The 18,382-nt window shown below is 41.6% G+C and overlaps 1 protein-coding gene across 1 annotated transcript in view; it reads right to left on the bottom strand.

Annotated features, from left to right (window-relative positions):
- RICTOR (RPTOR independent companion of MTOR complex 2) overlaps nucleotides 1–18,382 on the bottom strand; it is a 155,923-nt gene that overhangs the window by 122,946 nt on the left and 14,595 nt on the right. The gene's annotated exons all lie outside the window — the stretch shown is intronic.

The raw sequence follows: 18,382 nt of genomic DNA, 5'->3' as shown, positions 1-18,382 counted from the left end.
AGATTTAGGGAAGTATTGCTTCCCTTTTATAGGCTGTGAATTAAAGCACAAAGAGTGAATGACTAGTTCAATGTTGCGGTCAAATTAGGAAGTAAACCTGATCTCCCAATTACTAGTGCAGTGCCTTGGCCCGAGATTATTCTTCCATGATGCCAAATTGTAGGCACAAATTGTTTAACAGCAGCTATAGCACATTCAATAAATAGTAAGAGAGAGGGAGCCATGCTACTCTGTATACTATCAAAACAAAAAAGCAGTCAAGTAGCACTTTAAAGACTAACAAAATACTTTATTAGGTGATGAGCTTTCGTGGGACAGACTCACTTCTTCAGACCATGGCCATACCAGAACAGACTCAATATTTAAGACACAGAGAACCAAAAACAGTAATCAAGGTGGACAAATCAGAAAAAAAATGATCAAGGTGAGCAAATCAGAGAGTAGAGGGGCAGAAGCAGGGGGGAGAGTCAAGATTTATATATTCTAATTAGGTTATCTAATTCTTGACTCTCCCCCCCCACTACTGCCCCCCTACTCTCTGATTTGTTCACCTTGATAATTTTTTTTCTGATTTGTCCACCCTGATCACTGTTTTTGGTTCTCTGTGTCTTAAATATTGAGTCTGCTCTGGTATGGCCATGGTCTGAAGAAGTATGTCTGTCCCACGGAAGCTCATCACCTAATAAAGTGCTACTTGACTGCTTTTTTTTGTTTTGACATTCAATAAATATCCACCTTCTTAACCTTCTGCAGATTAATGTCTGATATTACTCCGGGATACACTACAGCTGGAGAGGGACCACTACGTCCTCTTGCACAAGGAAGCAGTGACAAGAAGTTTGAATGGGGGGTGGGGTGGGAAGTGGTAGATCTACCATAATCTCCAGAACCAGGGAACTGATTTCATAAAGAAGCCAGACCAAGAACATGGGACATTAGCACTTTCAAGTCATTTTATCACAGACTGAAAAAGCATTATTAGTCATAATAAAACTCGCATCTTGAAAAAAAGGACTGAAAGAACTTTGACAGACTAGCTCTGTGCAGCCCAGTCTGAAAATGATGGTTGTAATCACTAGCGAGCACTTCCCTAGTAACTCCAAAATCCTGTAAGTCATCTTGGCTGTTCAAAAAGAGCATTACTGTAGATCAGAAAATCTGAATACATGGACAAGTCTCTACTCAACCTGAACTGATGTAGAAGAGAAGTACACAACCTGCTCTACTATTAGGAGATGAAACATTTCGAATGAATCACAAATAAAAATCTACATGAATAGTCTAACTTCCAACTGAACAGTTACTAAGCACCATCAACCAGACATCTGGTCAAGGGGAACTTGGGGAGGGAGTGTACAATAGTACAATATTAGGCATCAAGATTAAACCAAATACAATCTACGGAATAAACTGAGGTTGATAGAGCATTCCTTCACATAAACTTGAAAACCACATAAAAAGCATTTACTTTTGAGAGAATTATATAGTTTAAAGATTGAAGAGCCTCGTTTGGCAGGTCCATCATTGTAGCCAACCAGGCTCGGGTTCCCCAGAAAAGAGGCTGCACCCAGAAGGCGAGTGCTATATTTGGTTTATTGACAGTTCGTGACACCCGCAACAGGAGCCCCGGAGACGCCGCAGTCACCAGTGGGGGGAAAACCCAACGCATCAGAGCTTCGCTTGGGGAGAGGCTCTGTAACAGGCCTCCAAACACTAGCTGATAAAGCTGAACTCATTAACATAAGATTGCCTAAAATTGCCTATGCATTTCTTATCACTCTCTCTTGTGGCCTACTGCCAGCGTAGCCTTGAAATCTTGGCAAGCGCGCCTTGTTCTGCAGTCGTTCCCATGGCAGTTATTTTGCAGCTTTTCACCTTGCACAGACCGGTCTGTTTAGATTCTCCTGAGGATTCACAGAGGGGTCGGACTGCACTCTCGACCGTTACAATGTCTTCTCGCACCCCACAATCATGATCCAAGTTCAGGATTGTTCTGTATAGTTTACACATCTAGCACTTTATCCACTTTTAGATGCTTCAAGCTCTCAAAGTTGTAACAAAGGAAAATTAAAGAGAAGGATGCTAGTGTATAATTATAGTAGTGCCTTTAGTTTAGATCATAGCCCCCTAATGTCAGGGCTTGTGACAGAAGGGGAAACTACCTCACTGTTATTTGCCTTCTCTGACAATATAATTCAACTGATTCCTATTCTTCTGAGTTTTGCTTTTAGCATGACATAGGTGGGAATCTCCCCAGCTTACAAATCTTTTGGACCAAATAAAACACTTGTTTATATGAAAAGCACAGATCAGCTGCCAATGCCTACAAGCCCTCTAAAATGTTTAGCTTCAGTCCTCTAATAAGCTCCTCAAATGATCTTGTTTAAGCAGATAAAGTTTAAACTGTAAGAGGAAGGCAAAAAGGAATCAAATTAAGATATACTTTCAGAGAATCTGAATTCTAGGTAAGTACACTTCCCTTTCTCTAATGATACATAGCTCTTATTCATACAGACCGCAAAGCTTGAAAGACACCTCTGCCAACTAATTTTCCAAATTATGGAGGGGCCAGAAAGGATACTAAACTTTTCAAGAAACTCAGAGCCTTGTATATTTTCCAGAATGTCTAACACCAAATGGGGGAAAATATTCCCAAGTAAAATCTCACTGCAGCACAGTCTTGCTGTTCTGAAGAAGGAACTCTAGCATATAATGCATAAAAGCACAAAATTGAGAGGACATGAGATCTTGTCTTATTACTAAAAGTGGACAGATGAGCAAAATGATTTGTCCCATTATAATCTGTTCATATCAACCATATACAAACTGCAAAATCAGAACTGGAATGGACCTCAAGAGATCATCTAGTCCATGGTATTACGAAGAAAGTCCTTAACAGATGTGTTTGTCTAAGGTGCGCTTAAAAATCTCCAATGATGAAGACTTCACAACCTCCTTAGGCAATTTATTAACAATCCTGACAGGAAGCTGTTCATAAAGTCCAACTTAAATCTCCCTTGCTGCAATCTAAGACCACTACTTCTTAGCCTATCCTCAGAAGTTAAGGAGAACAATTCTTCTCCCTTCTCCTTGTAACAACCTATTATGTACTTGAAAACAGATATGTACCCTTTCAAATCTTGTTTTCCAAACTAAACCAACCCACATTTTCAGTCTTGGTTCACCAGTCATGTTTTTTAGACATTTAATCATTTTAGCTGTTCTTCTCTAGACTTTTTCCAATCTGGCCACATTTCCTGAAACGTGGCATCCAGAATTGGACACAATACACCAGTTGAGGCCTAAAGAGCATGGAGTGGAGCTGAAGACTTACTTCTAGTTTCTGTCTTACAACGCTCATTCTAATATATTCCAGAATAGTGTTTGAGTTTTTTGCAACAGTGTCATAGTGTTTACTCAGATGTAACAATGTGGTCTACTATGACCCCAGATCCTTTTCAACACAGTACCACCTCCTATGCAGTTCTTTTATACTTTAATGTGTACAGCTGACTGTTCTTTCCTATATATAGTACTTTGCATTTGTGCTCATTGAATTGCATTCTATTTATTTTGGACCATTTCCCCAGATCATTTTGCACGTTAACTCCATGCTCACTCCACAACACGATGCATGACGACCAAATGGGGCCAGGAACAGTTTACACTGCAGGGTCAAAGTGAAAGACCGGCAGAATACCTACCAGAGTGCGAAGAAGGCAAACTGTCTCAGTGGTGTTGCACTCAGCAACTGCCAATTCTACGCAGACCTAAATGAAATATTTGGGTCTGCACTACCTCCACTACAAAGCACCCATGGATACTCCAGAGGGTCAGGGACCATCCTAAAATGGACTGAGAAAAGAAATTGTTGAGGACAATGCCAAGGAGGAGGAGGACCCAGAGCCAGAAGACACCTGTCCATCCCCAGATGCATGCAGTGAAGAGATCTTTTCTATCTGGAAGGAAGCGAGCCAATAGCAGCAGTCAGGGGATGGGAAAGCGCAAACTGCAGAGGATAAGTAGCTTTAGTTTTCAGAAGTGCTGAAGTGAACTGCTGGGGGCTGAAGGATTCTGGAAAACAGACTGGTTCTGTGTGGTGCTAATACTGCCATATGCCTAGTCAGAGAGGTAGAACAGGGTACTGATGGACCTTCTCACTTCACAGAAATTGGTCTTACAGATCTCACTGGGATGGGGGGGCAGAGGGGAGAGACTGCTACAAGCAGGCAAGCCTACTAAGGGTGGGGACAGAAGCTGCAATTTTGTAGAAGACCCTCCCTTAGCTTTCTTGCTCACCCTAGAGATATCTCCCAGGATGAACACCGACTATGGAAAATGTGTAAATATTATTGATAGTAGCCAGCCCCCAGTGTTGGCTCTCCCCAAGACATACATATACAGACTACAGCAAAGCCCTGAAACAATGAATTCCTGTGTTCCAGTAATTATCTCACTATTTTGGAAGTCTTGTGTGTGTGTGCACCCTCAGACAGCCACTTAAAGATAGGTATGTGAACAATACTTAAGTTTAAAATCATCAGTGTCACTGCTCTGTTTAGTGCAGGGCCAGGCAATAATTTTTTGATGAGGGGGCCACGCCAAGAATTTGGCAGTGATCAAGGGCTGCACTCTTCTATGTTACAGTAAAACTCCAAGACACACACACTCAAGTTGCATGTATCTCAGGTTAACGTGACTGCCACCCCAACAGGAGCAGGGAAAGTGCTCCTGTCAAGGGTGGCAGCCTGACTCTTGGCTGCCGCCCCTGACAGGAGCAGTTGTCAGGTACCCAAGAACCAGGCAGCAACCTGGCTCCTCTCTGCTGCCCCTGATCAAGTGTTAGCAACGGTCCCTCTGTAAAATGCTGCATTTTGGCTGAACAGATATAACCTTGGGATTCCAGCCTTTTTTTTTTTTTAAATGAACAGCTCTGCAGAGTAAGGAAGTGGGCTCAGAACAATAAATAGGACCTTTTGCATGATGTTATGCTTCAGACTGCTGCTGAAAAAGAACTGAAGGAGTGGAGGGACAACGAGAGGAAGGAACAGAAGAAGAACACTGAGCACCAGAATGAATCCATGGAGCAGCTGTTAGACATTTTTATGGAACATCAAGCTGACATGCTGCATGTGCGGCTAGCACTGGAAAAGGAATAGCTCCACATACCCCACTCTCCCCCAGCTGGTGTCCCAAAACTGCTTTACATGCGCACTTGTCACCACCAACACATTTTAGCTGGCATGCTGTCCTCAGTCCTGCACTCCACACATGCCCCTTCACCGCTCAGACCTGCCAACTTACATAGGTATCCAATGCACTCAACCTCCATGCCTGTGCAGTTTACCCTGCAGACCTGCCGCAGCCACTGCACAGCACTTCTGATGGCAAGGCTGAACATGATACTAGACATACACAAATCTGTAAACATGCGTAGCCCTCAATTCTTCCCTTCGCCCCACAAAGTGCAGATGTGCCATGCTGCGTGTGTCGTCTACACTTGTTCCTTTTAGGAATGAAATTCTTGGATTTGAAAGCAATCTTTATTCCATTACACAAAAGCAAGCAAGCTCATCCCAGCAAAGCAAAAGGCATGTCTGTATTAACTGCATCATATGGCTCATTCACTACCAGTGTTCCCTGTAAACTGAGTGCTTGGGAGGTTGCAGAAGTGAAATCTGAGTGCTATCCAGGTGATTAGCAGAGCACTGACAGCCACCCACAGTGGGTAACGTGTGTTTATTTGCCGTGCACATCCGCACTTGCCTCGAAGCACATAAAATTTATTGCACCACAGATGGAAAAAAAACAGAGGGAACACTGCCCACAAGCATCACAAACACTGCACTCCCATGCATCACAACAAATATTACAAATATCTTACATGACACACACACTCCAATTCCAGCACCAGACCACTTAGCTTCCAAATACGTTATCAGAAGGGTATTCTCCATGGTTCTCCAGGTGCTTAGGAACCACCGTGGGAATTTCATGGACATTAATCCAGGCTAGTCCAAAAACATGCATGATACATGCATCTCTCTGAACACTGTTCTGTTCAGAAAGCTGCAAGCAAGGACTTTCTTCCCTGACCAGACGATCAATGCAGGGGAAATTGAAACCGTCTGTTTAGCTGCGGCTACGCGTGAGCTGGCACTTCAAAGTTTAACACTTTGAAGTTGCTGAGGGAGAATTAGCTTAATGAAGTGCTGCATATGCACCACAGCACTTCATTAATAATCTCCCAACACCCTACTTACCATGCTCCCCTTCTAAGTAGGGAGCTAGTGTAGACACATCCCATATGAAATTAATAAGCAGCAGGTTTAAAACAAAAAAGTAGCTCTTACCACCATGCAGAATCAACCTGCGGAACTTTGCCAGAGGACATTATAAAGGACAAACTATTAACAGGGTTCAAAAAAAGAACTAGATAATTAATGGAGGATATGTCCATCAAGGGCTATTAGCCAGGATGGGCAGGGATGGTGTCCCTAGCCTGTTTCCTGAAAGCTCAGACTGAGTGATAGAGGTACCCGGAACTGGTGGAAGACAGGCTAGATGGACTTTTGGTCTAAGCTAGAATGGACATGCTTATGTTCTTAAATCATCTTGATACTACATATGGAATACCTTTTTGTGACCTAAAATGGTACCCTATATAACCCATTTATTTAAGCAATTAGATATTTTAATATTGTCAAATTCTTACTAACTGTATATTTTTGGTATGGTAGAAAATAATAAATATTTTGCTCATTAGTTGTGTCAAAAGCATTAGGGTGGTAACTGGAATTTAACACAAAACAGCACATGTATTTTTATTAATCAAAATAACCTTAATTGTGCTTGATACATAAACATTTTTATCAAAATGTTTCACATCTACAATTAATTTATCAAACAGATTAACTGTACGTAATCAATTAAACTGTTTTTTCAACTCAACTTGAGTTAATTTTTTTGCCCCCTCTGTGCCGGCCAAAGGTGGCTACTGGAAGCTGGTTTAACAGTTCAACAAACTCTGTGCAAGTGTTAAGTTACTGACTTCCACCAGTGCTCAGGCTGTGACTTTAAAAAATAAAAGTCATTTGCAAACATGTACTGCTCAAATGGCTGATCTCCAGCCAAGTGATTTATTACAGCTGGTATGACTGAGGGGCCTCTGTCATGCTCTCCAGGGCTAACAGCCACCGTGGTACCAAGGTAAGCTAGAAGAGAGGTCTGGCTCTGTGCCCTTGGAAGGGTTTGGGCCTAGGAAAGTCAGCCCGCAGTGCCAGTCTGTGGTATGGTCTCTCCCTTTGTTTCAGAGCTGCACAGAGTGGCCAATCAGCGCTGCTGACAATTCAAAGGGGCTCAGAGCTCCCGCTGCCACTGTTGAAATGCCGAGCCCCAGGGCAACTGCCCTTTATCTTCTATACCCCCTCACCCCACCCCACCCCTGTCAGCAGGCATGGACATGCATGTCATAGTTGCATTGTCTTTAGCATCTAGCATCTATTCTGGGTTGAAAATACTGGCAAGAAAGTGAGGCGTAAGTGCTTGATCCATCTGTTTCTTTACAGTCTGCAACACAACTTTGTTATTGGGTATTTATTTTTTCAATGTATCCTGAAGTTCTTTCCAAACTGCAACAGAATCAACAAAGTGGCAATCTTTCTGCAATTTATCCAGGACTATGCAAATAATTTTCAGTATATTCAGAATATCCTTCACATTTCTCTTTAATCTGAGGTTGACTGTCATGGTGCGACAGTTCCATCTGTGTGGTCATAATCTTCACAAATGACCACAAGAATTGGTCAGATCTTTAAAAAAAAAACAGCTCAAAAGTCAATCACTGATTTCCAATGTACATCTTGGAGGAGAAATGTAGCACTTTAAAAACTAACAAAATGATTTATTCAGTGATGAGTTTTCATGGAACAGACCCATTTCATCAGATCAATTTCATTTCCAATACAAACTGACATTTATAAGTACAGAGGACCAAAAAAAATTGCAATAAAAACTGACAAATCAAATAGGATTGAAGTAAGTGCATTGGTGTATGTTAATTGTCCTGTCTGAGATAATTATGAGCATCAAAGGAAGGGAAGCACAAACCACTGATGGCCACATCGACACCACTCTCAACTGAAAACCCACTGACAGCTACATTTACCTACATGCCTCCAGCTTCCCCCCAGCTCACACCACACGATCCAAGACCTTAGATACAATCACATCTGCTGAAAGAGACCGAAAACTACAAGACCTCTACACCAAGCATTTATAAAACGGAATTACCCACCAGGAGAAGTAAAAAACAAATAAATTGATAGGGCCAGACTAATACACAGAAACCAGCTACTTCAAGATAGGCCACAGAAGATCAACAACAGAACACCACTTGTCATCACCTATAGCCCCCAACTTAAACCCCTGCAACGCATAATTAAAAACCTATAACCTATTCTGGATCAGGGTGTTACACTCCACAGAAGGCTCAATGTGACAGGCCTATCCTTTCCAACAGACAACCTCCTAACCTGCAAGAAGATTCTCACCAGTAATCACAGGCTATACCACAGTAATACTAATCCAGGAACTTTTCCTTGCAACAAACTCCACTGCCAACTTTGTCCACATACTTCTTCTGTGGATACCATTACTGTATCTAACCATGCTAGTTACAAGATAAAAGGCACATTCTCGTGCACTTCCAGCAACATTATATATGCTATTATGTGCCAACAATTCCTTCACACTATGTACATTGGACAGAGTAAAACCTTCACCAGAGAATTAATGGACACAAAGCAGACAACAAGAAACTCAATACACATAAGCCAGTTAGTGAGCACGTCAGTGCAATGGGCCATTCTGTTAAAGACCTGAGAATTGTGTCCTGGAATACAAAGAATTTAACAGATTAGAGTGAGAGATTTGTGACTAGAGTACAAACTCAAATTTGACACATTAAAACGTGGTATGAACAGAGACATCAATTACCTCACACATTACAAGAACTGCTCCCCTTCCTTTGATGCTGGCAATTATCTCAGACAGGACAATTAACATCCCCCCATCTCTCACCCCCTTCCTTCAATCCTATTTGATTTGTCAGTTTTTATTGCAATTTTTTTTGGTCCTCTGTACTTATAAATGTCAGTCTGTATTGGAAACGAAATTGATCTGATGAAGTGGGTCTGTCCCATGAAAGCTCATCACCTAATAAATCATTTTGTTAGTTCTTAAAGTGCTACATTTCTGCTGCTCTGTTTTGTTGGAGTACAGATTAACACAGCTACCTCTCCGTTACTATCTTGGAGGAGAATTAGTTTGGATCTTCCTGCTCTCTCTGGTGAAGCAAAGCAAAGTGGTGGTTACCAAAGCACTCTACAATTTCAACATTCTTCTTTTTTCCCCTGAAGTTGTGTGTAAGCTTTTGGCTTTATTAAAAAAAAAAAAAAAAAAAAAAAAAAAAGACTTCAAACAAGCACTGCATCCACATATTATAAAAGTTAGGGATTCCCTTCACTATCATCTTAGTTTCTTCTCATCTTTGCTACATTTGCTGCAATATCTGTGACAGAATAATGCACCACATGCTTGCTTGCTTACATTTTGTTACATTTATATTGATACTTCACATAAATTTTACATCAGGTAATGCCAACACAGCTTACCAACTGTTTCTGTAAAACAGACTACACACAGGCACAAAGTACTGGATTGTTGTATACACACTGTTCCAGCCATCAACACAGATTAAGGAGTGCCCTGTCAATGTTTTTTGCATACTGTTCAATTTCACTCTCATATGCCATACCAATCAATTTTACAGTGACACCTACTTTTCTGGGAGTGGGATACCCCAGTCATAAAGACTAAACTATGTCAATGAAATGCTTCCACTGAAGATGATGAAAAAGAGAACTTGTTTCAGAGATTAAAAGATTGCTTGGTTCACCTAAGGAGTCTTGATGGATTTTCCTGGTCCTGATGAATTCACACATAGTTATACTGTATGATGAATGGTTTGGGGTTTTGTTTTGTTTGGATACAAGTAGGTTCCTGTTTGACATATGCTTACTTTCAATGCTGCTGGTGGTACCAGTAGCTGTGGACATGAAGAGATAGTGGGCATTCATAATCACATAAGTCTAAACAGTATCCAGAAACAAAGACTGTTACAAAAATAAAGTTGCTAGTTCTGTGAGATTTAATCAACCATTTCTTTAAAGTTGACATTGTAAATCAAAGATTCCCCCTTGCAGATATTTGCATATTTGTTCATTTTCTTCTTCGAAATTTCTTAAATCTAGTACTTAAATTATATCAATTTATTCTGTCATGTTTTATAGGAAACTAAATAAATCGTGAGAATTAAAAGTCTATTTAAGTCCCTATCTCTATCAACAACCCAGTTAGGACAAAAAAAACATTTACATGTTCATAAATTGCCAATTAAAACTTTAATTTTAATAAGAAATTTTCATCTAGCATGTTTGATTATGTTGACTAATAAAACTATCTGATAAATATAGCCATAACAGCAAAAATAGTAGCTAGTACTCCACAAACACACCAATTATATTTTAAACTTAAACATTCTGAAATTCATAAGTAATCCACCCAAAACAAAAATCTATGACAATCTAGGCTATCATTTAGTAGTGTAAACAGTAGACAGTCCATAATAGTACAAAAATATCCTTACTAACCAGTTGACCCAGATTGTTCAGAGATGCATTTCAGCATCTTCAAAGCCACTGCCTTCTGAAGAACATTCTTCATAATGTCATTTCAGTCTGGCAGACAAATATTGCCTCTCTTTGTTGCAATATTTACATTTACTCAAAGGCACAAACATTTTCTTGAAAATATTCCTTAACAGAATCTTTTTAGGATCTGTAGGCAGATCAGTTTTTCTTCTTCCCAGTCCCGAGGTGTTAAAAACAAAATTAGAGGCTACTCTCTGAAGGACATTGTTCTTTCTTCCAATAGTATTCTGATTTGACATCAATGATGCTCCTTTCTGGTTGCTCACACTGCTCCTTTTCCCCTTGTTACATAACTCCCCTGCCATACCCAATGATTAACGCAAGAAAAACTAAAAAAAAAATTCTGCTTATGTAACCCACACCCTTTGAACCGCAGCTTTTTTTTTTTTTTTTTTTGCTCACAAGACATTTAAATAGTAATATATTCCTGTTTTGTATGTCTGTGCACATTCAACAGAACAGAGACTTCAAAAACATATCCCAAAACATGGGCTGGTAGTAACTGAGCAGACCAGTTCTCTTCTTTGAGTCAGGGAGTACATTCCCATGATACAGGGAGTCAAATATTCATAATTTGGGAACTAAGAAAATCAGAGCTTAGGTAGGGAAAAAGCTATAAAATAGAAGTATGAGACCCTCCTCTTCCTTCCCACCCCCTCCCCAACACCCGGTGGCCTCAATAGATAATCCTGATGAAAAACATGATAGCATCTCCTGGCATTTGAGGCCACATTCTGACTTTGTGATGATTTTGCCAGTTATGAGTATCCAGCAGCACAGCCCTTGTCCCTCCTTTCACCCAAAAAAAAAAAAAAAAAAAAAAATACAATAAATGACCTACTGTGCCATGTTTTAAAAGCTTTATCTCAAAGGTTAGATTTATTTCCTTAATTTTTATGCAGAAAAGCAGCACTTAGCTCAAAGATTTTGACAGAGCGCCAGTCATGGATTCAGTGTATTTATTTTTGGTTTTAAGAGGCCATAATAAATTTAGGCCTCAACATATTTTGCATTATTTTAAACAGGTTTGTTTTTAAAAAAGAAAAAACATTAAATTGCAAAATAAAATATCCAATTTAAATAAACCCAATTTTTATTTTTTTCTAAAAACACTGATGTTTATCCAGCCTTTAAATAATGTTGAACAAAAGGAACTTGTAAACGCTCAAAAATACTGAATTTTTACTCAAAGAATAAATGCTGTGACTTTAGTGATGCTGTATTTTCCACTTAAGTGATTGAATCTCCATTTTAAATGCAAAATGAAACTTAAACCTGTTTTCAATGAAGTTTCTTGAGTGCACAGAAAAAATAAAAACCTACACAAGCAAATGTTTATAAAATTATCAAGCAACACATGGTAATGCACACTGAATACCAAGCTAAAATTGTTAGTTGAGACATTAGGGTAGGGTCTACATGGAGCAGTAATGCTGGCAGCTTCATGCTAATAAGCAGTCTCACAACCGCAAATGGCTGCTCATTAGCATAATCACATGGTTCATTTGTGTAGATTTGCAAGATTGTGTTGCAGGCAAAAGCTGCTACCAATAGTAAACAAGCCATATAGATATGCCTCTGCCGGCAAAAACCCCCTCAGTCGCCAGCCCCTTACGCCTGAAAAAATTGAAGTCAACTGTTAATAAGTCGATTTTAGTTATGCAATTGGCGTAAATAAAATAGAATACTGGCAGTCGACTTCTACGTCTAGTACAGACGTATTCTCAGTGTTCTGTGCCAGGGAATGTCACCTAAGAGCCCAGTAAGCAGTGGAAGTGTTGGTAATTCTGCTAAACAATAATGACCTCTCGTGGTTTGGCAAATTCTCTGGCTTGCAACCAGTCGGGTCCCGAGGGAGCTGGACTAGAGAGGTTCAACCTGTAGTGAGTTCTAAAATGCCTAATCTGTCATGACTGAAGTAATTATCCCTATGGTAATTTCCATAAATATATTACATTTAAGTTTTTGCTTACAACAAGTGGTATATATTTGTACATTACCTCAATACTGGTACACTCCACAAAAATTTATTTCCTCCGATTTTTTTCCATCCATGTGCAGTGTCCAAAAGCAACTAAATGGACCGCCACATGCTCACCCAGGCACTGTGTCCCCTTCGTCCAAGCCAGGCACCACCCCACCCAGGAACCAGGTACTCACCCCATACCTCCTGCAGCCAAATCATGAAACTGGTTGATAGCAGCACAGTGGAACTTGGCCAGATTCCCCCTTGAGACATTTCTGCAAGTGGCTGGCAAGTCCCTGTGGCACCTGCAGGAGGCAGAGCCAGGGTTCTCCACATGTTGCCCTTGCCTGCAGGCACCACTCCCACAGCCTTCATTGGAACAGGGAGCCAGTGCCAATGGGAAGTGTGGGGGTAGTGCCTACAGATGTGGGGGCGGGGGGCAGCATATGGAGCCACATTCTCCTCATGCCACTCAGGACCCACTGCTATACATTCTGGTTGATTTTGGGAGTGGCACAGGGCAGGGGTGAGCCTGTCTTAGCCCCACTGTGCCACTACCACGGAGATGTCTGAGGTAAATGGTGCCCAGTTGGAGACCGCATCCTGAACCCCTACCACAACACAGAACCCCCTCCAACACCTCAAATCTCTGCCTCAGCCCTGAGATCCTCCTACATTCTGAAGCCCCTCCCAAAGTCTACATCCTGAAGCTCCTCCTGCATCCAACCTCTTATCCCAGGCTCAGGCCAGAGCTCCCACTCCAAACTCCTTGGCTCAATACGCCCCCTGCATCCCAACCACCCACCCCAGCCCTGTGAAACTGACTCAAGATGGGGGAGAGAGGGAAGATGGAGTGAACAGAATGGGACCTCAGGGAAGGGTTGAACTATGGGCAGAGCCTCTGAGAAGGAGTCAGGGCAAGTTCATTTCAGTCTGAAGTAGATCCTGAATTGCACTTACACTCAAAAAGTGAACCAACCTTTTTAAGCATGGGATATCAATGATTTAGAGAAGAGAATTTCCTTATAAACATGTAAATTATCTCAACTTAAGTGGCTCTACCTAATCACTTAAAAGGTGTTAACTTTACCTCTAAAGGAGAAGCCAAAAACAGAAATATACCCTGTCATATGCTATGTCATATGACAAACTCTCAGCATCAGCAGTAGGTGATGGAGCAGAGCCAATTTGCTCTGCATGTGCTCTAAGGCAGAATTGTCCAACACTGTCCATTTGCCACATGTGGCAAACTGGACAGCATAGTGTGGCAAAGAGGCTCGTTAGAGCCAAACATATGGAGCACCCTCCACCCCTCTGCACACATGCCCCACCACTTGGTGTGAGAAGCATGGTGGAGGCAGGATGCAGGGTAATGCCACAGGCTTGGGGCAGTGGTGAGTCGCCAGTAGTTTTGGGGGGAGGGATGTAGGGGATAGGGTGTCTGGCTACCGGGGAGAAGTACCTGGTGTGTGGGGGGTGTACTCTGGCAGCCACAGGCAGCTAAGCAAGTTAAAAGCCTTCTCCTGGCCATCCCCCAGCAGCACCCTTGTCAGGCTGACAGCTGCGGGAAGGCCAGGAGAAGCAGCCAGGAAACTGACCAGCCCACCACTGGTCGTTTCCCAAGTCCCCAAGCAGCAGGGAGCTAGGTACTAAGTGGCAGCCTGGCTCCTGGCTGCCCTGCACTGGCGGAACTGGGAAACTGACCAGCCATTTTGACAAATACTTTCTTTATACTTAAACTCCAATGCAGAATATTTATTAACCTGATAAACTAACTAACATTAGCTGGAGATACTGGGTTTATAGAGCTGAAAATTTTGGCAGCCTTAGATTTTTAGAACTTGGTGTGCACTGGCTCCTTTCTTCATGTATTCATATATTCCCCAGAATTCAGTGCTAGATTTTTTTTTTCCTTGAATACAGGGAAATTGAGGATCGACAAAGTGCTAGATTAAGTGCTGACATTAGTCAGTAAGTGCTGAAGTTAGTTAAATGAAAGACATCATCTTGTAATCTAGTCAATTTAGAAATGAACCCATTTCAGGTAATACACTATTCCTAACCCCCTAGACAATCTGTACTTTTTTTCTCTTAAGCGTTTTCTTCCCATGGCCTGTAAAATGCTCATGCAAAGGAAAATGATCAACCACAAAACTGAGGCCAAGAAACTGACTATATACTATACACCATGTAAATAAGCGAAAATGCACTTCTCCCCCCCTCCCCTTTTGGTTTTGGCAGTGGTGAATTCTGTCCTTACAGAGAAGTTGCACTAATATGACTTTCCTCATATCGGTTGAATTCTCTGCCTAGTGTCTACACAAACTATCTCCTACCGATGGTTGTCCAGTTTCAAAATCAATAGGTATAAATTACTTCAGTTCAAAACAAATGCAAATCTACCCACCCACACACAAACATGCCACAAAAGGGTGGACAAGCCCCACACAAAAAAAATAAACTGCTAGAGTAATACAAATAAGTAACAAACCACCATTACAAAAATTTAAACCCAGTATTTTAAAACAGAATTGTTATTCAGTGCACACAATATGAATGCTTGGACAAAGGAATTTATACCATACTGTAGCCGCGGGCAACTACAAAGCACTGAAATATCAAGGCATTTGCTATATTCACATTTATAAAAACCACTATGCTAGTACAACAGTAACAAGCAAAGTTTGCATTTTTACTAAAATTATAGTGCACGAGATAAAAGAAAAGATATTCAGAGATTTACACGGATCAAAGCCTCAAGACGTTTAATCTTACATCTCACAAGGTTAAAAACCAGTTAATTTTAATGTGGATTTTTCTCATATCATCTGGCATTATTTAAATAAAACAGATAAGGGGCACTCCCACTTGACATAAATATAACAAAGCAAAGATTATTTGCAAGGGAACCTTGTAAAATTAGCAAACTCTGGGATCTTCCAAATAACCAGCAAGACAAAGTATCTACCACACTTGCCTCAACCCTCACAAACAATACCCTACATTTCCTTTTGGGAATATGTACTCCAATTTAATATTATGCAAGGTTAGGATTTTCCAGGCATAGTTATTAAATAATCATCTTTTCAATATAATGGGCCTACCTCTAGAAACAAGGAAAAAAGCTGTTTACATCTGTGTGTTTGCCAGACACTGTCTTTCTGATAATATTAAGATAATATAGCTACCTTATCTACTATATATTTGAGTCTGTCTGTGAGCGTGTCTGTTTGTTCAAGAACTCCTCCTAAACCACAAGAGCCAGTGCCACCAAATTTGGTATGCAGCTTCCTTTTACCGTAACTTAAAGCAAGATAAAGGTTCGGGTGTGCCAGGACAATGGGATGTGCCTGGAAGAAGAGTGTTTCTCAGAAAAAAGTGGGATGTGCTATGCAATGAACATATGGGGGCAGCAAGCGCCCAGGTTGAGACCAGGACAGCTGTAACCCCACTGGGGCATTAGGCGGCAGAGGCAGGAAAAGGGGCAGCTATCTACTGTGTATTTGAGAGCTTCTGTGTCTGCTTGTGCCCCTGTCGGGGAACACGCACTCCTCCCTGGCTGTGCCCACTGAGGCTACAGCAGCCATAGAGAGGCGCTTCTCACCTGGCTCCAACCTGCTGGGGTGAGAGAGGGCTGAGGGCAGCCTGCATACTGAACCCCTCATCCCTATCCCTATCCCTACCCCATAGCAATGATTTAATGAAGAAAAACCAAAACTAACTGAGTTAGAGCCAAGCAATGGCGGGTATATCATCCAGTTTACTATAATTACAAATTGAGGTCTGTCTCAGTATAGCATTCACTTCAGCAGGCTATAGAATAGAGGACTTTGGACAGCCACCGAGAAATGTGCTAACCTAAGAAGAGGGGAGAGGGAAATAATCTATAGCAGAAGACTAGGAAGCCAGTCAGTTAGACAAATAGAGTGAAATTCTTGGAAGTCCCTGCAAAGAGAAAAGGACAGGAAAATGCAGGTAACTGAACTAATGAGGAAACACCAAGTTGGTTAAGGGCATAAAATACCAAAGTGAACCGCATCTCACCTCCTGAACAATTTCCTGACAAATACCTTGTACTAAAGAAAGAAGAACATAACATGCTTGGGAGGCCCTTTCACCCACTTCCCTCAAAACAAGGGCCCCTATCCACCAATCTACCACAGAACAGCAGCAAACAACTTTTTAAAAATGCTATTCACAAACCTTTAAAATGTCCACCCTTAAATGCTTAAGGACTGGATTCTTTGCACTGGCTAGGTGTTACTTTTCTTTCTACCAATACTTATTTTTTTTTAACTTATTAAAGCAACAAGAAAAAATTCAACATCGATCCAAAATCTGAGGAATCTACATCACCAGATCAAAATACCTGGCGACAATTGCTACAACAGGGCACATCATCCTTCGATAGCATATGTGCAAGCCACGCAAAAGAACTTCATCTTAGAAGGAAAAACTCTCAGACTCAAGAATTCGGAAATAGACTGACATGCACTTATTGCAACTGACCATGCAAATCCAATACTAGATGGATGAGCCATGAGAGAAATTGCAGACTCAAACACAGCCCACACATTCTCACAGCCCCTGCTAACCACTGTCTCTCGACACTCAAAGGGGCCATAGAAAGCAACAGACATTTAGTTTCAAAATCTGAAAGTGATGGTTTCATTGCTCTCAGCAAGCTTGACAGCAGGTCCTCCTCCTATATGCTGCTCAAAGTCAACAGACATTCACAAGTAATCATAGATGTTGTGCAAAACAAAATATTGAGGTAATATACCACAACCCTGACTGATACATCCCCCCACATTGCCACCCCTGCCCTGGGCCTCCCCTCCACATCCCAGTACCCCCAACCTCCAGCCTTGACCCCTCCCCCGCCACCCATATTTGAATTTCTTACAGGTACTGTCGTATCACTCCACCCCAGCCTCCTGCCCTGAGCGCCCCTGCCTGGGAATGGGGGTAGTTGCAAGACAATGGTACCTGTAACTAACTTAAGTTACTTTCTTCCCTGATTGCACAGAACTTCAGTAGCTCCAGAGCAACTATGAAACCCTAAATTTCATTTTCATCAGTAACCTCCTGCATGCTTTATCTCTATAAATCCAGATGGATTTCTCAATGACGAACTTGCCCCTAGTACCAACTGGCAAGTGCCAATGGGTAGAGGTCACTTACTTTTCCACACTGAGGGTTTCAACCCTCCAGAAAAGCACTCTACCCACCCTAATGGCTGATGCCATTGCTAGTCATACCAGATCTGCAGAACTACCCAGCCCCACCACTTGACATCTCTGGCTTCGCTCAGAAGTTGTGGTTCAACAAATACATACATCTCAAAAACCCATTCATATGGACGCCATCTCTGAGGCTATAACGAATTTTAAAAACTCCCACCACCTCTGTTCTGCTGCCACTGATGCACTGCAACAGGTGCCCCTACGCAACAGGATTTATTTTTTAAAGCACAAGAGTGGACAAGTGGACAACACTCCTCCGAGCCCCCTCCACAGAGCACGCTGGAAATACTGTGGATAGTATTCCACTTTTGCATACTATGTGTTGTGGGGTGAACTGACTGAGGAAAGGAAAAAGAAAGATGAAAAAGGGCTTTCATCAGCCACTTCTATGCCCATAT

This window comes from Carettochelys insculpta, chromosome 5, assembly GCF_033958435.1.
Source record: "Carettochelys insculpta isolate YL-2023 chromosome 5, ASM3395843v1, whole genome shotgun sequence".
NCBI classification, from domain to species: Eukaryota; Metazoa; Chordata; order Testudines; family Carettochelyidae; genus Carettochelys; species Carettochelys insculpta.
The sequence above is the reverse complement of the archived record's forward strand: the minus strand, read 5'-3'. Positions and strand labels throughout refer to the sequence as shown.